This window comes from Pongo abelii, chromosome 6 (genome assembly GCF_028885655.2).
Source record: "Pongo abelii isolate AG06213 chromosome 6, NHGRI_mPonAbe1-v2.0_pri, whole genome shotgun sequence".
Classification (NCBI taxonomy): Eukaryota; Metazoa; Chordata; class Mammalia; order Primates; family Hominidae; genus Pongo; species Pongo abelii.
The window spans coordinates 14,347,234-14,368,973 of record NC_071991.2 but is presented as its reverse complement, the minus strand read 5'-3'; the positions used below and the strand labels follow the sequence as shown (position 1 = coordinate 14,368,973).

Genomic DNA, 21,740 nt, shown 5'->3' with positions numbered 1-21,740 from the left:
AGTGCAATGGCATGATCTCGGCTCACCACAACCTCCGCCTCCTGGGTTCAAGTGATTCTCCTGCCTCAGCCTCCTGAGTAGCTGGGATTATAGGCATGCACCACCACACCCAGTTAATTTTGTATTTTCAGTAGAGACGGGCTTTCTCCATGTTGATCAGGCTAGTCTCGAACTCCTGACCTCAGGAGATCCACCCACCTCGGCCTCCCAAAGTGCTGGGATTACAGGCATGAGCCACCGTGCCCAGCCAAAAGAGGCCATTTTTACAGTTGAATGCAAAAGCTTTTATAAGAAACCAATGAGGGCTGGGCATTTCATTTACATCAGGTGTGAATTTCTGCTAGCTCCACCCCATCCTCCTAATGCGCATGGGGGCCCTTAGCTTAATTTACTCCATATTGCTTTAATTTTTTTTTTAATTAGCCATATTTTGCAAAAAAAAAAAAAAAAAAAAGTGCATACATCCTATAATGACCTATTTTATCTGGTAACTCTAGCCTAGGGCCTCATCTCCTGACCTGACACGGGCACTAAAGCAAGCTCCTGGCCACTGACCCTCAGTGACCATTCAGAGCAGAGATGCGATCAATTCATTGCCTATCATCTGTGGCGTTTAGTTTCCTCTTTGTTTCTGGATTCCTAGGATTTCCCTTTCTTTCATGGGAGCTCAGCTGGGCATTGAAAATAATTTTTTTTTAATTGTATTAAACATTTCAAAGAGTTTCAATAGGAAGGTTTTCTGGTTCTCCCTGCCTGCCAAATCAGAAACATATGGAGAGGTTTTTCAGTACATGTTTCACAGTCCTTCTTTCTCTGCCAAAATTCTGATATAGCCCCCTGGAGAACAACAAAATCTGGATGGAGTTTGGGCCAGAATTGGAGTGGGGTATAGATTGGCTCCTATGTGCTTGGAAAATAACACACAACCCACTTTCCCAGTGTTGATTCAATTCTTTGTGTCTTAGACATTTTTTCTCATTTTGTTTTGTTTGAGACAGGGTCTCACTCTGTTACCCAGGCTGGAGTACAGTGGCACAATCTTAGCTCACTGCAGTCTTGGCACTTCCCGGCTCAAGCCATCCTCCCGCCTCAGCCTCCTGCGTAGCTGGGACTACAGATGTGCACCATCATGCCCGGCTAAGTCTTTTTTTTTTTTTTTTTTTTTGAGACGGAGTCTTGCTCTGTCGCCCAGGCTGGAGTGCAGTGGCGCGATCTCAGCTCACTGCAAGCTCCGCCTCCAGGGTTCACGCCATTCTCCTGCCTCAGCCTCCCGAGTAGCTGGGACTACAGGCGCCCACTACCACACCCGGCTAATTTTTTGTATTTTTAGTAGAGACGGTGTTTCACCATGTTGGCCAGAATGGTCTCGATCTCTTGACCTCGTGATCCACCCACCTCGGCCTCCCAAAGTGCTGGGATTACAGGCGTGAGCCACCGCGCCCGGCCAATTTTTTGTGTTTTTAGTAGAGACGGGGTTTCACCGTGTTAGCCAGGTTGGTCTTGATCTCCCGACCTTGTGATCCACCTGTCTCGGCCTCCCAAAGTGCCGGGATTACAGGTGTGAGCCACCACACCCGGCCCCGGCTAAGTCTTAGACTTTTGTTTCCCCAACGTCTAACACAGTTTCATGGCCCGTAGAAGATACTGAGTGAATGAATGAGGAATGCACGAACGACTCTTGGCAGACACTTCGTGGTCAGCATAAAAGAGGGAGAAAGCTGGCTGGGCGCAGTGGCTCACACCTGCAATCCCAGCACTCTGGGAGGCCGAGGCCAGTGGATCACGGGAGGCTGAGGCTGGTTCAAGACCAGCCTGGCCAACGTGGTGAAACCCATCTCTACTAAAAGTACAAAAAAATTAGTTGGGCGTGATGGCAGGCGCCTGTAATCCCAGCTATTCAGGAGGCTGAGGCAGGAGAATCTCTTGAACCCGGGAGGCAGAGGTTGCAGTGAGCTGAGATCGTGCCATTGCACTGCAGCCTGGGCAACAAGAGTGAAACTTCGTCTCAAAGAAAAAAAAAGGGGGAGGGGGCGGATAAAGCTTATCTTGCGTGTCTAATATATGATCAGACTAGATGGTACCTGACACAGCAGAGCACATAGTAATTGCTTGAGAAAGGTCATTATCCAGCAGAGCACGATGGTTCATGCCTGTAATTCCAGCACTTTGGGAGGCTGAGGCAGGAGAATCATTTGAGGCCAGGAGTTCAAGACCAGCCTGGGCAACATTATGAGACCCCATCTCTACAGAAAAGTTTTTACAAATTAGCTGGGCATGGTGGGGTGTGCCTGTAGTCCCACTTACTTGGGAGGTTGAGGTGGGAGCATCACTTGAACCCAGGAATTTGACGCTGCAGTGAGCTATGATTGCACTGCTGCACTCCAGCCTTGGTGACAGAGTGAGACTCCAGATAAATAAATAAATGGAGGAGCTCACCACCATCCCCATGGGCTGAGCCAGGCTCGCACCACTGCACTCCAGCCTGGGCGACAGAGAGAGACCCTGTCTCAGAAAATAAAAAGAATTTCTTTTTTTATTTGAGACGGAGTCTCGCTGTGTCGCCCAGGCTGGAGTGCAGTGGTGTGATCAGGGCTTACTGCAGCCTTGCGCTTTTTGATGTTGTTGTTGTTGTTCTTAGTTTCTTTGTTTGTGTTTAACGCTAGAAGATATTCTCCAGCAGAGAGCTGGTGTCACCAACAAGGAAAGAGAAAAAAGAAGAAGGGGCTCAAGTACTTGATACTTGATCACAGTCACGATATTCTCTAACAGAGAAGGCAGGGGCTTGATTTAAATAAGGCTGGGCACGGTGGCTTACACCTATAATCCCAGCACGTTGGGAGGCTGAGGTGGGCAGATCACCTGAGGTCAGGAGTTCAAGACCAGCCTGGTCAACATGGCGAAACCTGTCTCTACTAAAAATACAAAAATTAGCCGGGCGTGGTGGTGGGCGCCTATAGTCCCAGCCATTCAGGAGGCTGAGGCAGGAGACTTGCTTGAACCCAGGAGGTGGAGGTTGCAGTGAGCCAAGATCACGCCACTGCATTCCAGCCTGGGCGACAGAGTGAGACTCTGTCTCAAAAAAAAAAAAGAAAAAAGGAAAAAAAAATTTAATACAAAAACAGCAATGACTGATTTTATGGAGAAGGCACTGGCCAGGAACAGATTCCCATTCCCACCCTTGAACCCTCCAAGAAGCTGGTGGTTGATAGCCTGTTGGTAGTGCTGTTGTCCTTTCTTCAGCCAGAGAGGGGTTCACAAAGTCGAGCATGAGGCTGGAGCCCTCCTTACAGCTCTCATATTCCCTCTTACCAGCCCCTGTCCTCACAGGGGTCTGCACAAGCATCACACCCTTCCTTAGTGTCCGCAGAGAGTCTGCGGGGAACAGACAAGATCAACCCTGCCCCACAGGCACTCCCAATCTGTTTGGCAGGTCAAAAGGAAATCCATATGGCCCTTGAGAACTTGTTGAGGGACAACGGTTGTCACTGGGAAGGGGAATTGGATGGCCTGTTGCCCAGAGTATGCGTGAGACAAACTTTATACCATATACCCCTGGAAGGTTTTTGGTTTTTTTTTTTTAGAGACAGAGACTCACTCTGTTGCCCAGGCTGGAGTGCAATGGTGCGATCTCGGCTCACTGCAACCTCCGCCTCCTGGGTGCAAGCAATTCTCCTGCTTCAGCCTCCTGAGTAGCTGGGATCACAGGCGCCCACCACACCCATCTAATTTTTGTATTTTTAATGGAGATGGGGTTTCACCACGTTGGCCAGGCTGGTCTCGAACTCCTGACCTCAAGTGATCCCCCAGCCTCGGCCTCCCAAAGTGCTGGAATTACAGCTGTGAGCCACCATGCCTGGCCTCATGGATAGTTTTTGAATCTTGCATATTGTGCAAGTAAACTTACTTTTTTTTTTTTTTGAGATAGAGTCTTGCTCTATTGCCCAGGCTGGAGCGCAATGGCGCGATCTCGGCTCAGTGCAACCTCCACCTCCTGGATTCAAGCGATTCTCCTGCCTCAGACTCCTGAACAGCTGGGACTACAGACATGTGCCACCACACCCAGTTCATTTTTGTATTTTTAGTAGAGATGGGGTTTCACCAAGTTGGCCAGGCTAGTCTCGAACTCCTGACCTCGTGATCTGCTGGCCTTGGCCTCCTAAAGTGCTGGGATTACAGGCGTGAGCCACCGCACCCAGCTGTAAACTTACTTTTAAAAATAAAAGGCTGGCGCAGTGGCTCACGCCTATAATCCCAGCATTTTAGGAAGCCGAGGCCGGTGGATCACAAGGCCAGGAGTTCAAGACCAGCCTGGCCAACATGGTGAAACCCCGTCTCTACTAAAAATACAAAAAGTAGCCGGGTGTGGTGGCACATGCCTGTAATCCCAGCTACTCGGAGAGACTGAGGCAGGAGAATTGCTTGAACCGGGGAGCCAGAGGTTGCAGTGAGGCGAGATCGCACCACTGCACTCTAGCCTGGGCAACAGAGCCAGACTTCATCTCAAAAAAAAAAAAATAATAAAAACAACAGGCCAAGCGCAGTGGCTTACGCCTGTAATCCCAGCACTTTGGGAGGCCAAGGTGGGCGGATCACCTGAGGTCAGGAGTTTGAGACCAGCCTGGCCAACATGGAGAAACCCTCTCTCTACTAAAAATACAAAATAAGCCGGGCATTGTAGCACATGCCTGTAATCCCAGCCATCCAGGAGGCTGAGGCAGGAGAATCACTTGAACTCGGGAGGCGGAGGTCGTAGTGAGCTGAGATCACGCTACTGTACTCTAGCCTGGGCAACAAGAGCGAAACTCCATCTCAAAAAAAAGAAAAAAAGTTTTCCTGATCCTACTTAACTTTGTGCCCCACCCCCAAATTGGAAATGGGCAGGGCCTATTCCAAAGCCCTGAGGCTTCCTCTCCGGCCTGGCTGACCTCCAGGCTGGCTAATCCATTCATCAGCCACTTCCTAGGTCCAAATTCAAGGTATGGAATCCAGGCCAACCACTTCCTTGTATCTTGACCTCCTCCAAGGACCTGGGAGACCTAGACAAGGGCAAGGTTAAAATGCAGTTTCCACGCCCTGGGATTAGGCTATGACCTGAGTCTTCCCAGCTACTAGGGCAGTGATGAGTTCCTCCTTCCTTTCTACGGCTGCCCTGTCCAATATGAAAGCCTCTAGCCACATGTGGCTACTTAATCTTAAATGAAAAGTAATTCAAATGAAATATAATTGAAAAGTCAGTTCCCCAGTCACATTGGCTACATTTCCCAGTGCTTGATAGCTCAGCGAATAACTCCTTGTGTATTTCTGATTTTGCATGCAAAATAATCTGGGCCAGGCGCGGTGGCTCACGCCTGTTATCCCAGCACTTTGGGAGGTCGAGGAGGGCGGATCACCTGAGGTTAGAAGTTCGAGATCAGCCTGGCCAACATGGTGAAACCCCGTTTCTACTAAAAATACAAAAATTAGCTGGGTGTGGTGGCACACAACTGTAATCCCAGCTGCTCAGGAGGCTGAGGCAGGAGAATAGCTTGAACCTGGGAGGCGGAGGTTGCAGTGAGCAGAGATTGTGCCACTGCATTCCAGCCTGGGCAACAGAGCAAGAGTCTGTCTCAAAAAACAAACAAACAAACAAACAAATAATCTGAACATTTTCCCATCACAAAATCCTTAAAATGGTCAATGAAATGTAAGAAAAATTTATTTCGGCCGGGCGCGGTGGCTCACGCCTGTAATCCCAGCACTTTTGGAGGCCGAGGTGGGCAGATCACGAGGTCAGGAGATTGAGACCATCCTGGCTAACATGGTGAAACCCCGTTTCTACTAAGCACACAAAAATGAGCCAGGCATGGTGGTGGGTAGCCTCCAGCTACTCAAGAGGCTGAGGCAGGAGAATGGCATGAACCCAGGAGGCGGAGCTTGCAGTGAGACGAGATTGCGCCACTGCACTCCAGCCTGGGTGACAGAGCGAAATTCCATCTCAAAAAAAAAAGAAAGAAAAAAAAGAAAAATTTATTTCAAATTCACAGCTGCATTTCCAAGAAAGAAAAGGAAATCTCCAAAGGCAGAAACGAGAAAAGACTGATCCGTGCAAAGAACAACTTGTGAGCTCTCATTGCTTCTGCCCTGGAGTGAGGATGGGATGAGCAATCAGGGCTTATGTTTTGTTTATTTATTTATTATTATCATTGTAAGACAGGGTCTTGCTCTGTCACCCAGGCTGGAAGACAGTGGCATGATCATAGCTCACTGCAGCCTCGAGCTCTTGGGCTCAAGTGATCCTCCTGCCTCTGCATCCTGATTAGCTGAGACAACAGGTGTGCAGTAGCACAACTGGATAATTTTTTTAAGTTTTTGGAGAGATGGGGGTCTTGCCATGTTGCCTGGGGCTGGTTTTAAACTCACAGTCTCAAGCAATCCTCCTGCCTCTGCCTCCCAAAGTGTTTGGATTACAGGTGTGAGCCACCACACCTGGCCAGGGCTTGTGTTTTATTTTTTGTTTATTAATTAATTTATTTTTTGAGACGGAGTCTCGCTCTGTCCCCCAGGCTGGAGTGCAATAGCGTGATCTCAGCTCACTGCAACCTCCGCCTCCCGGGTTCAAGTGATTCTCGTGCCTTGGCCTCCTGAGTAATTGGGATTAGAGGGATGCGCAGCCACACCCAGCTAATTTTTGTATTTGTAGTAGAGACGGGGTTTTGTCACGTTGGCCAGGCTGGTCTTGAACTCCTGATCTCAGGTGATCCACCCGCCTCGGCCTGCAAAAGTGTTTGGATGACAGGTGTGAGCCACTGCACCTCGCTAGGGCTTGTTTTAAATCCCATGTGGGGTACAGGAGACAAGCCCAGGCCCACCTAAGGTACAGAGTTAGAACTGAGATCACTTCATCCTTCAGGAGCCACACCTTCACCGAAAGGACTGAAACCGTCCCCACAGGGTTGACAAGAACTGCACGCCCGGTTCCGGACAGAAATATTGTTATAATTAGCATCCTTCAGGCTGCACTTTGGCCTACTTCCTTGTTGCTAAATGTCACGTAGCGCTAGTTCCTGACCATTGCATCCCATTGTTCCTACAGACAGGATCTTTGACGCTAGGATCATAAGGCTTACTGTAAAGATTGCTTAAGATGTTTTTCAGGCCCCAAATTCCTGTGAAATAGCTCATACCAACCAGTTTGAGGATCCCCACAGAGAAACGGTATCAGCATAGAACACAGCTTCTTCCTGGGCTGGGGGCAGTGGCTCACACCTGTAATCACACCACCTGGGAGGCAGAGGTGGGAGAAATGCGTGAGCCCAGAAGTTGGAGACCAGTCTCCACAACACAGCCAAGACCCCGTCTCTACCAAACAAACAAACAAAAAAATTTGCTGGATGTGGTGGTGCAAACCTGTAGTCACAGCTACTTGGGAGGCTGAGGTGGGAGGATCGCTTGAGCCTGGGAGGCAGAGGTTTTAGTGAACTGTGATCACACCACTGTACTCCAGCCTGGGTGACAGAGTGAGATTCGGTCTCAAAAAAAAAAAAAGAAAAGAAAAGAAAAAAAAAAAATTAGCGTGGTGACACATGCCTGTACTTCCAGCTACTTGGAAGGCTGAGGTAGGAAGATCACTTGAGCCCAGGAGGTTGAGGCTGCAGTGAGCTAAGATTGCTAAGATCGCGTCACTGCACTTCAGCCTGGGTAACTGACTGAGATCCTGTCTCAAAAAAACCAACAGACGCTGGGCGTGGTGGCTCATGCCTGTAATCCCAGCACTTTGGGAGGCCCAGGCGGGCAGATCATGAAGTCAAGAGATCGAGACCAGCCTGGCCAACATGGTGAAACCCAGTCTCTACTAAAAATATAAAAATTAGCCTGTAGTCCCAGCTACTTGGGAGGCTGAGGCAGGAGAATCACTTGAACCAGGGAGGTGGAGGTTGCAGAGAACCGAGATCGCGTCACTGCACTCCAGCCTGGGCGACAGACCAAGACTCCATCTCAAAACAACAGCAACAACAAAACACAGCTGCACCTCTCCTTGTCCCATGACTTTACTCTGCACTCTTCAACCAATCAATGACCTCCACACTTCAGCCCACTCCAAGACCCAGAATAGCCCCAGTCCCAAACTCCTGGGGAGGCGGATTTGAGGTTTCTTCCCATCTCCTTGTTTGATGATTCTGTGATGAAACACTTCTTTCTCTTTCTTATTTATTTATTTATTTATTTGAGACTGAGCCTCGCTCTGTCACCCAGGCTGGAGAGCAGTGGCACGATCTTGGCTCACTGCAGCCTCCACCTCCCGGATTCAAGTGATTCTCATGACTCAGCCTCTTGAGTAGCTTGGGCTATAGACCTGTGCCACCACACTCTGCTAATTTTTGTATTTTTAGTAGAGACAGGGTTTCATCATGTTGCCCAGGCTGGTCTTGAACTCCTGACCTCAGGTGATCCACCCACCTCAGCCTCCCAAAGTGCTGGGATTACAGGCGTGAGACACTGCACCCAGCCTGAAACATCTCTTGCAACCTGGCATCTGGGCTTATTGACTTGCTGTGAGCATCAGACAACAGATCTATTACAGCTATAGGATCAGCTTGAGAACATGTACCCATCTACACAGAGAAGTGACAAGCAAGCTTGTCTGTTTCAGCCCGAGAATTCAAAACTCCTAAGAAAAGGAGAATAGCTTGGAGCGATCTAGGGCCTGTGATGTAAGCAGGTCCAGAAAGACACGTGAATGGGAATTCAGGCATGACCCCCATACCTGCACCAACTGTCACCCCCACCCTCCCTCCCTAATCCATGCCCAGCGGGCGATTTTTTATTTATTTATTTATTTATTTATTTTTGAGACAGAGTTTGGCTCTTGCTGCCCAGGCAGGAGTGCAACGGTGCGATCTCGGCTCACTGCAACCTCCGCCTCCTGGGTTCAACCGATTCCCCTGCCTCCAGCCTCCCAACTAGCTGGAATTACAGGGATACACCATCATGCCTGGCTAACTTTTTTTGTATTTTTAGTAGAGAAGGGGTTTCACCATGTTGGTCAGGCTGGTCAAACTCCCTGCCTCAAGGGGTGATCCGCCCACCTCAGCCTCCCAAAGTGCTGGGATTAGAGGGGTGAGCCACCATGCCCAGCTATTTTTATTTTTTTGAGACAGGGTCTCACTCTGTCGCCCAGGCTGGAGTACAGTGGCACAATCTCAGCTCACTGCAACCCCTGCCTCCCGGGCTCAAGAGATCGTCCCACCTCAGCCTCCCAAGTAGCTGGAACTACAGCTATGCACCACCATGCCTGGCTAATTTTTGCATGTTTTGTAGAGATGGGGTTTCACCATGTTGCTCAGGCTGGACTCAAATTCCTGGGCTCAAGTGATCTGCCCACCTCGGCCTCCCAAAGTGCCGGGATTACAGGTGTGAGCCACCGTGCTGGGCCTGGGGCAATTGTTTAAAGTCATTTTGTTCCCAAGTTGCTGTCTCATCCATTATCTTTGTTTGTTTCTTTGTTTGTTTGAGACAGAGTTTCGCTCTTGTTGCCCAGGTTGGAGTGCAATGGCCCAATCTTGGCTCACGGCAACCGCCGCTTCCCAGATTCAAGTGATTCTCCTGCCTCAGCCTCCCTCCTAGTAGCTGAGATTACAGGAACCCAACATGACGCCCAGCTAATTTTTTGTATTTTTAGTAGAGAAGGGGTTTCACTATGTTGGCCAGGCTGGTCTCAAACTCCTGACCTCGGGTGATCCACCTGTCTCAGCCTCCCAAAGTGCTGGGATTACAGGTACATTATCTTTAAATTCTCAGAATCGGTGATACAAATAACAATGTGTAGCCAATCAATAGCTCACGTTATTGCCATATAAATTCCTGGTAACTAAATTAGGAAACTGCCTCTTCTTTTCCATTAAAAACCTCCTTGTGTTGGATTCCATGGTTCAGGCCCGTAATCCCAGCGCTTTGGGAAGCTGAGGCAGAAGGGGGATTGCTTGATGCCAGGAGTTTGAGACCAGCCTGGGCAACACAGCAAGACCCTATCTCTACAACAAATTAAAAAATTAGCTGGGTGTGGTAGCACATGCTTATAGTCTGAGCTACTCAGGAGGCTGAGACAGGAGGATCGCTTGAGCCCAGGAGTCGGAGGCTGCAGTGAGTTATGATAGTGCCACTGCACTCCAGCCTGGGCAACAGAGCAAGACCCTGACTCAAAAAAACCTATTTGTGGCCAGGCAAGGTGGCTCATGCCTGTAATCCCAGGACTTTGGGAGCCCAAGGCAGGTGGATCACCTGAAGCCAAGAGTTCAAGAGTTCACCTGGCCAATATGGTGAAACCCTGTCTCTATTAAAAATACAAAAATTAGCTGGCTGTGGTGGCAGGCACCTGTAATCTCAGCTACTCAGGAGACTGAGGCACAAGAATCACTTGAACCCAAGGGGCAGAGGTTGCAGTGAGCCAAGATGGCATGACTGCACTCCAGTCAGGGTGACAGAGCGAGATTCCGTCTTGAAAAAAGAAAATGGCCGGGTGCAGTGGCTCATGCCTGTAATCCCAGCACTTTGGCAGGCCAAGGCAGGCAGATAACCTGAGGTCAGGAGTTCAAGACCAGCCTGGCCAATGTGGTGAAACCCTGTCTCTACTGAAAATACAAAAAGTAGCTGGGTGTGGTGGCTGGCACCTGCAATCCTAGCTACTCGGGAGGCTGAGGCAGGAGAATCGCTTGAACCTGGGAGATGGAGGTTGCAGTGAGCCGAGATTGTGCCATTGCACTCCAGCCTGGGCGAGAAGAGCAAGACTCTGTCTCAAAAAAATAAAGAAAAGAAAACAAAACAAAAAACAACCTATTTGTAACTGCTGCTTATCAGAGTGTATATTCAGGACAACTGGAATCTATGCTCCCAAGATGTAAGCCTCAAGCTTGCCCCAAATAAACGATCTCCTTATATAAGTTTGTCCTCATTTATTCCTTTTAGGTTGACACTCCCAAGCTTGCATCGCATGGTTTCAGATATCTGTTGACTGGACAGGAGTGGTCCAGGAACTCCCTAGTCAACCACTGACAGAAATATTGAGCCCAGTTGTCAGAGGCGTTCAAACAAGAGCAGCTCCATCTTGAATAAGGGCTGGGTAAAGTGAGGCTGAGACCTACTGGGCTGCATTCCCAGGAGGTTAAGGCATCCTTAGTCACAGGAGGGGTCAGCACAAGACACACAAAGACCTTGCTGATAAGACAGGTTTCAGTAAAGAAACCAGCCAAAACCCACCAAAACCAAAATGGTGACAAAAGCGACCTCTGGTCGTCCTCACTGCTCATTATACACTAATTATAATGCACTGGCATGCTAAATGACACGCCCACCAGCGCCATGACAGTTTACAGATGCCATGGCAATGTCCAGAAGTCACCCTATATGGTCTAAAAAGGGGAGGAACCATCAGTTCCGGGAATTGCCTACCCCATTCCTGGAAAACTCATGAATAATCCACCCCTTGTTTAGCATATTATCAAGAAATAACTGTCTAGGCACAGTGGCTCACGCCTGTAATTCCAGCATTTTGGGAGGCCAAGGCGGGTAGATCACTTGAGGTCAGGAGTATGAGACCAGCCTGACGAACATGGTAAAACCACGTATCTACTAAAAATACAAAAATTAGCCAGGCATGGTGGTTGCATGCCTGTAGACCCAGCTACTCCGGAGGCTGAGACAGGAGAATTGCTTGAACCCGGTAGGCAGAGGTTGCAGTGAGCTGAGAAGGTGCCATTGTACCCCAGCCTGGGTGGCAGAGCGAGACTTCATCTCAAAAAAAAAAAAAAAAAAAAAGAACCATAAAAATAGCCAACCAGGCCTGGCACGGTGGCTCACGCCTGTAATCCCAGCACTTTGGGAGGCCGAGGTGGGTGGATCACAAGGTCAGAAGATCGAGACCATCCTGGCTAACATGGCGAAACCCTGTCTCTACTAAAAACACAAAAATTTACCTGGGCATGGTGGCACGCACATGTAGTCCCAGCTACTTAGGAAGCTGAGGCAGGAGAATCACTTGAACCTGAGTGGCGGAGGTTGCACTGAACCACGATCATGCCACTGCACTCCAGCCTGGGTGATAGAGCAAGACTCTGTCTCAGTAACAACAACAAAAAAGCCAGCCACCAACCCTCGGGGCTGCTCTGCCTGTGGAGTAGCCATTCTTTATTCCTTTAGTTTCTTTTTTTTATTGTTATTATTATTATTATTGTTTTTTGAGACAGAGTCTCACTCTGTCACCCAGGCTGGAGTGCAGTGGCACGATCTCAGCTCACTGCAACCCCTGCCTCCTGGGTTCAAGCGATTCTTCTGCCTTGGCCTCCCAAGTAGCTGGGACTACAGATGCGTGCCACCATGCCTGGCTCATTTTTGTATTTTTAGTAGAGACGGGGTTTCACCATATTGGCCAGGCTGGTCTCGATCTCCGCCCACCTCAGCCTCCCAAAGTGCTGGGATTACAGGCACGAGCCACTGCGCCTGGCCAGCAATGGATTCTATTGGAGGAAAAGAAAATCAAGAACCACCCATCCACTTTGATGAGCTCACAGTAAGAAATGTCAAACATTTTGGGGCACAATCCACCAGGACTGAAACTCAGCAAACACAAGAATGAGAAACAAAAGAAGGAGAGGCCCAAAGTGTCCAGAATGTACGATAACCACCTGAAAAACAGGACAAAATAGAGCTATTAAAAATGATTTTATAAGGCCAGGCAAGGTGGCTCACACCTGTAATCTCAGCGAAGTGGCATTGTTGTCTGTGGTAAATACCTGAGTTCATCATCTCACACCAAGAGAGTCAAGGATACACAAGAAGTAAGTTTAACAGCAGAGGTCTAATAGGTGAAAGGAAGAGAAAAGAGAATAGCTCTTTCTCCTGCAGAGACAGAGGGGCACTGGAGTGGGTTTTCTGATCTGTGGCCAAGTGCACGGGTTTTATAGACTGACTTGAGGAGGCTGTGTCTGATTTGCATAGGAGCCAAAGGTTGGTTGGACCAGATGTGCCATTTACAAAGCATGTAAAGAAGATGGCCACCCCACCCTAATCTTTTATTTTATTTATTTATTTATTTAGAGACGTAGTCTCGCTCTGTCGCCCAGGTTGGAGTGCAGTAGCGTGATCTCCGCTCACTGCAAGCTCCGCCTCCCGGGTTCATGCCATTCTCTTGCCTCAGCCTCCTGAGTAGCTGGGACCACAGGCGCCCGCCACCACGTCTGGCTAATTTTTTGTAGTTTTGGTAGAGACGGGGTTTCACCGTGTTAACCAGGATGGTCTCGATCTCCTGACCTCGTGATCCGCCCGCCTCGGCCTCCCAAAGTACTGGGATTACGGGTGTGAGCCACCGCGCCTGGCCCCTAATCTTTTATTATGCAGATGGAATCTCTACCTGGCCGGTGCCATCTTGCCTGTTCCTTACTACAGACATGCTGACAAAGAAAAGGGAAGACGGAGCCGCCGTGTTCAACATGCCCGTAGCCTTTTCCTTTTGGCACAGCTGCGGGCATTCACTTGTGCAAGCTTCTAGCTTGCTTATCTGTGTCTGCAGCTCGATTTTACAGGCTGCTGTTTGTTAGAAAAGAAATGATTTTGGCCAGGCGCAGTGGCTCACACCTGTAATCCTAGCACTTTGGGAGGCCGAGGCAGGTGGATCACCTGAGGTCAGGAGTTTGAGACCAGCCTGACCAACATGGTGAAACTCCGTCTCTACTAAAAATACAAAAATTAGCCAGGTGTGGTGGTGCAAACCTGTAATCCCAGCTACTTGGGATGAGGCAGAAATTTAAAAATAATAATAACAAGTACTGCATTTATTCACTCCAAGAAAAGTAAAAGCTAAGGCCCAGAATGTGGCAAGGCAAGGGTTAAAAAGAAAAAAAAAGAACAAGTTTTCCTCTGCCTAGCAAGCTCACTTCCAGGACAGTTATAACGCTGTCCGAATAGCCACGGCCAAAGGATTGGGCTCCAGACAGCGCCCCCTTCCAGAGCAAGGTTGAAGGAAAAAAAGAGAAAGATTCTTTTACTGTAACTCCTTTCCCAGGCTTCTTAAGCATGATTATGTTTTACAAATATCTGTATTTAGTGAGTTCTTGTTTTTCTTTCAACGCAGCTACAAGGTCACTAGCTACGCAGGGTCACAAGTTATGTTATGCTATAGATTACATGACCTGTCACTGTATGATTAACTGCTTTTGTTTTGCCTCTGTAAGGCTGCTTATAAAAACCCCGCTCGGTCTTTTAATGCTCAGTTTTTTGGATGTGAGTCCACAGAGCTGGTGCATACCTAAAATAAACAACAATCCTCCTGTACTCTGTATTGGTCTCTCTGTTCCTCAGTTTACCACAACAGGGAGGTTGAGGCAGGAGAATCGCTTGAACCCAGGAGGCGGAGGTTGCAGTGAGCTGAAATTGCGCCACTGCACTCCAGCCTGGGTGACAGAGCAAGACTCCGTCTCAAAAAACAAAACAAAACAAAAGAACTGTAGGCTGGTATGCTCAGTACCGTAGGTGGGAAGGAACATAGGGAGGCTTTCAAGGGTCCAGGTAATGTTCTGAGTCTTGAATGAGATGCTGGTTAATAGGTTTATTCCTGCCTAAGAATCGTAGGCAGGGCCGGGTATGATGGTTCTCACCTATAATCCCAGCTCTTTGGGAGGCCAAGGCAGGCAGAGCACCTGAGGTCGGGAGTTCGAAACCAGTTTGGCCAACATGGTGAAATCCCGTGTCAACTAAAAATACAAAAATTAGCTGGGCATGGCGGCAGAAGCCTGTAATCCCAGCTACTCAGGAGGCTGAGGCAGGAGGATCACTTGGACTCGGCAGGGGGATGTTGCAGTGAGCCAAGATTGTGCCACTACACTCCAGCCTGGGCAACAGAGTCAGTCTCAGTCTAAAAAAAAAAAAAAAAAAGTAGGCAGGTATGCTCACTACCTAGGTAACCACGTACCACATCATTTGTACCTCATGCCTCAGCATCATGCAATATACTCATGTAACAAACCTGCATGTGCACCCCCTGAATCTAAAACAAAAGTTGAAATCTGTATTAGTCCACTTCCACACTGCTATGAAGAAATACCTGAGACTGGGTAATTTATCAAGAAAAAGACATTTAATGGGACTCTCAGTTCCGCTTGGCTGGGAAGGCCTCACAATCATGGCAGAAGGCAAAGGAGGAGCAAAGGCATGTCTTCCATGGTGGCAGGCAGGAAAGTGTGTGCAGGGGAATGCCCCTTTATAAAACCAGCAGATTGAGACTTATTCACTATCATGAGAACAGCATGGGAAAAACCCGCCTCCATGATTCAGTTGGGTCCCTCCCATGACACGTGGGGATTATGGGAGCTACAATTTAAGATGATATTTGAGATTTGGGTGGAGACACAGCCAAAGCACATCAAAATTATTTTTAAAAAGTAAAAATAGGCCGGGCGCGGTGGCTCAAGCCTATAATCCCAGCACTTTGGGAGGCCGAGGTGGGCGGATCACCCAAGGTCAGGAGGTCGAGACCAGCCTGACCAACATGGGGAAACCCCGTCTCTACTAAAAATACAAAAATTAGCCAGGCGTAGTGGTGTGTGCCTCTAATCCCAGCTACTCAAGAGGCTGAGGCAGGAGAATTGCTTGAACCCGGCGGGTGGAGGTTGTGGTGAGCCAAGATTGCACCACTGCACTCCAGCCTGGGTGACACAGCGAGACTCCATCTCAAAAAAAAAAAAAAGTGATATAGGTCTAACAGGAGAAAGAAAGAACTGGACTCACTGCTGCCTCCAACTCCTGGCCTCAAGTGATCCTTCCACCTCGGCCTCCCAAAGTGCTGGGATTACAGACGTGAGCCACTGAGCCTGGCCTACAATTCTTTTAGAAAGGATTTGTGACAGATAAATAATCTCAGGTTTCTATGAATACATTTATTTTCGTTATTGAAGGATGATTAAGCTGGGTATAGAGTCTGTGGTTCGGCACTACTTCCCCATGGAATTTGTATGATGTTATTCTATTGTCTTCTATTACTGTTTCTGTCATCGTCAGTCTTACGGTCAGGTAAACAGCATTTGTTTTCACTCTGGTAGCTCTAAACATTTTTCTTTTTGTCTTTGTTCTGCACTTTTTTTTTTTTTTTTTTAAGACAGGGTCTGACTTTGTCACACAGGCTGGAGTGCAATGGCACAATCCCAGCTCACTGCAACCTTCACCTCCCAGGTTCAAGCGATTCTTGTGTCTCAGCCTATCAAGAAGCTGGGACTATAGGTGTGTGCCACCATGCCTAATTTCTGTATTTTCAGTACAGGCGGGGTTGTTCTGTATTTTCATCATGATGGTTCTAAATATAGACAGGCTGGGCACAGTGGCTCATGCCTGTAATCCCAGCATGTTGTGAGGCTGAGACAGGAAGATCACTTGAGGTCAGGAGTTTGAGACCAGCCTAGGCAACAGGGTGAAACTTCACCTCTACGAAAAATCACAAAATTAGCCTGGCATGTTGCGCGCCTGTGGTCCCGGCTACTTGGGAGGCTGAGGTGGGAGGATTGCTTGAGCCTGGTAAATCAAGGCTGCAGTGAGCCATGATCACGCCACTGCACTCAGCCTAAGCGACAGAGCAAGACCCTTTCTTTCTAAAAAAAAAAAAAAATTAGCAAAAATTTAAATTAATTAGGAATAAGTAAAAATGACATGTATTCCTTTTAGAAGGGGTGATCTTAAAAAAATTAAGCACATGAGGCCAGGTGTGGTGGCTGACACCTGTAATTCCAGAGCTTTGGAAAGCTGAGGAAGGAGAATTGCTTAAGGCCAGGAGTTCAACACCAGCCCAGGCAACATAGCAAGATCCTGCCTCCACGAAATGAAAACATTAGCTGGGTGTAGTGGGCACGTGTAATCCCAGTGACTCAGGAGGCTGAGGCAGGAGAACTGCTTGAACCTGGGAGGTGGAGGTTGCAGTGAGCTGAGATCGCACCACTGCACTCCAGCCTGGGCAACAGAGTGAGACTCTGTCTCAAAAAAGAAAAAAGAAAATCTCCGAATCCCTGTATGACCTGGAAGCCTCCCCCAAAAACCTTCCTTCAAGTTGTCCCACCTTTCCAGACAGAACCAATGTATACATTACATGTATTGATTGATGTTTCCCTATAACTTATGTCCCTGTAAATTGTATAAAATCAAGCTATAACTAACCCACTTTGGGTACATGTTCTCAGAACCTCCTGGGATCGTGTCATGGGCCTTGGTCACTCATATTTGGCTCAGAATAAACCTCTTTATTTTTATCTATTTATTTGAGACAGGGTCTCACTCTGTCACCCCCCAGGCTGGAGTGCAGTGGTGCCATCTCACTGCAACCTCCATCTCCAGAGTTCCAGCTATCCTTCCACCTCAGCCTCCGAGTAGCTGGGACTACAGGCACATGCCATCATGCCTGGCTAATTTTTTTTGTAGAGATGAGGTCTCACTATGTTGCCCAGGCTAGTCTCAAACTCTTGGATTCAAGTGATCCTCCCACCTTGGTCTCCCAAAGTATTGGGATTATAGCAGTGAGCCAACATGCCCAATTTCAGAGAGAGAGAGATATATATATGTATTTTTTTTTTTTTTGATATGGAATCTTGTTCTGTTGTCCAGGCTGGAGTGCGGTGGTGCGATCTTGGCTCACTCAACCTCTGCCTCCTGGGTTCCAGCGATTCTCTTGCCTCAGCCTCCCGAGTAGCTGGGATTACAGGCACGTGTCATCACACCAGGCTAATTTTTGTATTTTTAGTAGAGACGAGGTTTCACCATGTTGACCAGGCTGGTCTCAAACTCCTGACCTTGTGATCTGCCCGCCTCCACCTCCCAAAGTGCTGGGATTACAGGCATGAGCCACCACCGTGCCGGGCTAATTTCAGATTTTTTTAAGATAATAGCCATATTATACCAATAAAACACCAACATTTCAGCACATTAAAACAGCATGAATAGTGATAATTGGTATCACAATTATTATTCCTGTTTTATAGACAAAGAACAGAGAGATTAAGCACCTTGCTGGAGGTCACACAGTAGCAGTAAGTGGCTTGGCTGGGATTTGAAGACAGGCAGTTTGAAATGCAAGCCCACAGGCTTCACCAATGCAATAAAGGCTTCTCGGAGAAAGTGTTATCTGAATTGGGCCTTTGAAAGCCACCCTAGGGCTCAAGGGAACTGGTGAAGCCTGGAATATCCACTCTCGGGAAGGGCTTAGGGAACAAATTATTATTATTTTATTTATTTATTTTTGAGATGGAGTCTCGCTCTGTTGCCCAGGCTGGAGTGCAATGGCGTGATCTTGGCTCACTGCAACCCCCACCTCCCAGTTTCAAGCGATTCTCCTGCCTCAGCCTCCCGAGTAGCTGGGATTACAGGCGCCTGCCACCACATCTGGCTAATTTTTGTATTTTTAGTGGAGACGAGGTTTCACCACGTTGGCCAGGCTGGTCTTGAACTCCTGACCTCATTTGATCTGCCTGCATCAGCCTCCCAAAGTGCTGGGATTACAGGTGTGAGCCACGGCACCCGGCCAGGGAACAAATTATTAATAGGACCAAAGTTCATGAGGATAACCTCAGGACAGGCTGACATTTAACTTTGCCATGGAAGCAGTCACAATATAAATAGAACTTTCTGGGGTTGACCTCAATCCTCTGCATCCCAGGTGGAGGTGGGCTATGTGCTGGAGACCAAAAGAAGGGGGAAGTCCCTATAGATTGGAAGGTCTAGGAGTGTGGCCCAAAGACTGGCCCCAGATGCTGGATGGGGAGAAAGGGGTATTAAGTCAGGAAGGAGGGGATGACTTGTGGTTGATCCCAGCGCTGAGAAAGCCCCAGCCTTCCTAGAAAGTCTTCCTATTTTTTAATTTTTTAGACGGATTCTTGCTCTGTCACCCAGGGTAGAGTGCAGTGGTGTGACCTCGGCTCACTGCCACCTCCGTCTCCCGGAATCAAGCGATTCTCCTGCCTCAGCCTTCTGAGTAGCTGGGACTATAGTTGTATGCCACCAAGCCCAGCTAAGTTTTCTATTTTTACCAGAGACGGGGTTTTGCCATGTTGCCCAGGCTGGTCTTGAACTCCTGGCCTCAAGTGATCCACCAGCCTCAGCCTCCCAAAGTGCTGGGATTACAGGCATGAGCCACCACACACAGCCCTCCCTTAAAAAAAAAAAAAAAAAAAAAACTTTATTATTATATTTTTTGATAGGATCTCAATCTGTGGCTCAAGCTGGAGTGCAGTGGTGTGATCATGGCTCACTACAGCCTCAACACCCTGGCTCAAGCGATCCTACCATCTCAGGCTCCCAAGTAGCTGAGTCCACAGGCATGTACAACCACACCTGGCTAATTTTTATTTTTTGTAGAGATGGGGTTTTACTATGTTGCCCCGGCTGGTCTCCATCTGCTGGGGTCAAGCAACACTCCTGTCTCGGCTTCCGAAAATGTTGGAATTACAGGTGTGAGCCACCATGCCCCGCTTTTTACTTTATTAATGACAAATTGCATCCCTTCTCCCACATGTAAGGCCCTGTGGGACATAACCCCCTAAACATGGCTCCTGTCCTTCAAGATCTCACTCACCCTGAAGTGACTTTGGACAGGGACACTTTGGAAGTAAAAAAAAATGTAAGGCCATTCAGGAATTAACCCCTTTTTTTTTTTTTTTTTGAGACGGAGTTTTGCTCTTATTGCTCAGGCTGGAGTGCAATGGTGCAATCTCGGCTCACCGCAACCTCCACCTCACAGGTTCAAGTGATTCTCCTGCCTCAGCCTCCCAGGTAGCTGGGATTACAGGCATGCGCCACCACGCCTGGCTAATTTATCTGCCCGCCTGGGATTACAGATATAAACCACTGTGCCCAGCCCTTAATGTTTCCCTTTAGTCAAATGCAATTTGATGCATTTTAAGAGTAATGGAGTAGCCGGGTGTGGTGGCTCACGCCTATAATCCCAGCACTTTGGGAGGCCAAGGCAGGCGGATCACCTGAGGTCGGGAATTCGAGACCAGCCTGACCAACATGGTGAAACCCCGTCTCTCCTAAAAATACAAAATTAGCCGTGCATGGTGGCCAGCACCTGTAGTCCCAGCTACACAGGAGGCTGAGGCAGAATAATTGCTTGAACCTGGGAGGCGGAGGTTGCAATGAGCCGAGATGGTGCCACTGCACTCCAGCCTGGGTGACAGAGTGAGACTCCGTCTCAAAAAAAAAAAGAAAAAGTAAAAAAAGAGTAATGGAGTGGCCAGGCATGGTGGCTCATGCCTGTAATCCCAGCACTTTGGGAGACTGAGGTGGGAAGATCACCTGAGGCCAGGAGTTCAAGACCAGACTGGGAAACACATGGAAACCCCATCTCCACCAAAAATACAAAAATTAGCCAGGCGTGGTGGCGCACACCTGTAATGCCACTTACTCAGGTGGCTGAGGCAGGAGACTAGCTTGAATGCTGGAGGCAGAGGCTGCAGTGAGCTGAGATCGCACCACTACAGTCCAGCCTGGGCAACAGAGTGAGACCCTGTCTCAAAAAAAAAAAAAATGAGTAATGGAGTGGCTGGGTGCGTGGTTCCCACCTGTAATCCTGTAATCCCACTACTTCGGGAGGCCAAGGAGGGAGAATAAATTGAAGTCAGGAGTTCAAGACCTGCCTGGGGGGCCGGGCACGGTGGCTTATGCCTGTAATCCCAACACTTTGGGAGGCTGAGGTGGGCAGATCACGAAGTCAGGAGATCAAGACCATCCTGGCTAACACGGTGAAACCCCATCTCTACTAAACATACAAAACATTAGTCGGGCGTAGTGGCGGCCGCCTGTAGTCCCAGCCACTCGAGAGGCTGAGGCAGGAGAATGGCATGAACCTGGGAGGCGGAGCTTGCAGTTAGCCGAGATTGTGCCACTGCACTCCAGCCTGGGCGACACAGCCAGATTCTGTCTCAAAAAAAAAAAAAAAGGACCAGCCTGGGCAACATGGCAAGACGAATCTCTACCAAAAAAAAAAAGAAAGTAAATAAAAGTAATAGAGTAATGGGGGCAGGAGTATGGAGCAGGGGTCCGAGTTTAAACTGCGCAAGAAGAAACCATTGGTTATTTTCTGAGCCATGTGCTAAGGTCAAAACTAGGTGACCTTGGGCAAGTCTCTTCCTCTCTGGGTGCTTCCACAGCTGTTAAACAGGTTTGGAAATTATTATCTACAGGTAAAGCACCCATAATGGTGCCAGACACCTTGGTATGTCCCCAATATATATTGTGTGCCAGGAATTTTACATATTTACTAATTTGAATCTTTACAACACTGAAGAGGTAGGTGACATTATTACACAGATGAGAAAACGGGCATGTTAAAGCGGTTAAGCAACATCCTCGAGGTCACTCAGCCAGTAAGATGTTAACTGAGCCTAGGTTCAATCTAGGTCTATCAGGCAGCAAAGTGTTTTATTACTTGGGAAGAAAAAGGCACAGAAAAATGAATAAGTGAGTTCAACACTATTAACTCATGAATTGAGTGCTCTGTCCATCTTAACACTGCTATGAAAGAGAAGATACTCAAATATAAAAGTTGGCAGGGCACAGTGGCTCATGCTTGTAATCCCAGTGCTTTAGGAGGCAGAGGCAAGAGGACTACTTAAAAGCCAGTAGATCGAGACAAACCTGGGCAACGTAGTGAGACTCTGTCTCTACAAATGTTTTACAAAGCAAATTAGAGCCAGGCACGGTGGCTCATGCCTGTAAATCCCAGCACTTTGGGAGGCCAA

General features: G+C 48.3%; 1 long non-coding RNA gene across 2 annotated transcripts in view; it reads right to left on the bottom strand.

Annotated features, from left to right (window-relative positions):
• The window catches only part of LOC129060609 (uncharacterized), a 34,461-nt gene that overhangs the window by 11,563 nt on the left and 1,158 nt on the right, over positions 1–21,740 (bottom strand). The window contains exons 1-2 of one of the 2 annotated variants that reach the window (XR_008527411.2): positions 7,387–7,502; positions 7,168–7,260 (exon numbers count right to left, since the gene is read on the bottom strand). This is a non-coding gene — a long non-coding RNA (uncharacterized LOC129060609). Of the gene's footprint in view, positions 1–7,167; positions 7,261–7,386; positions 7,503–21,740 lie in introns of those variants that run through there. The other variant, XR_010140823.1, reaches the window with a different exon arrangement.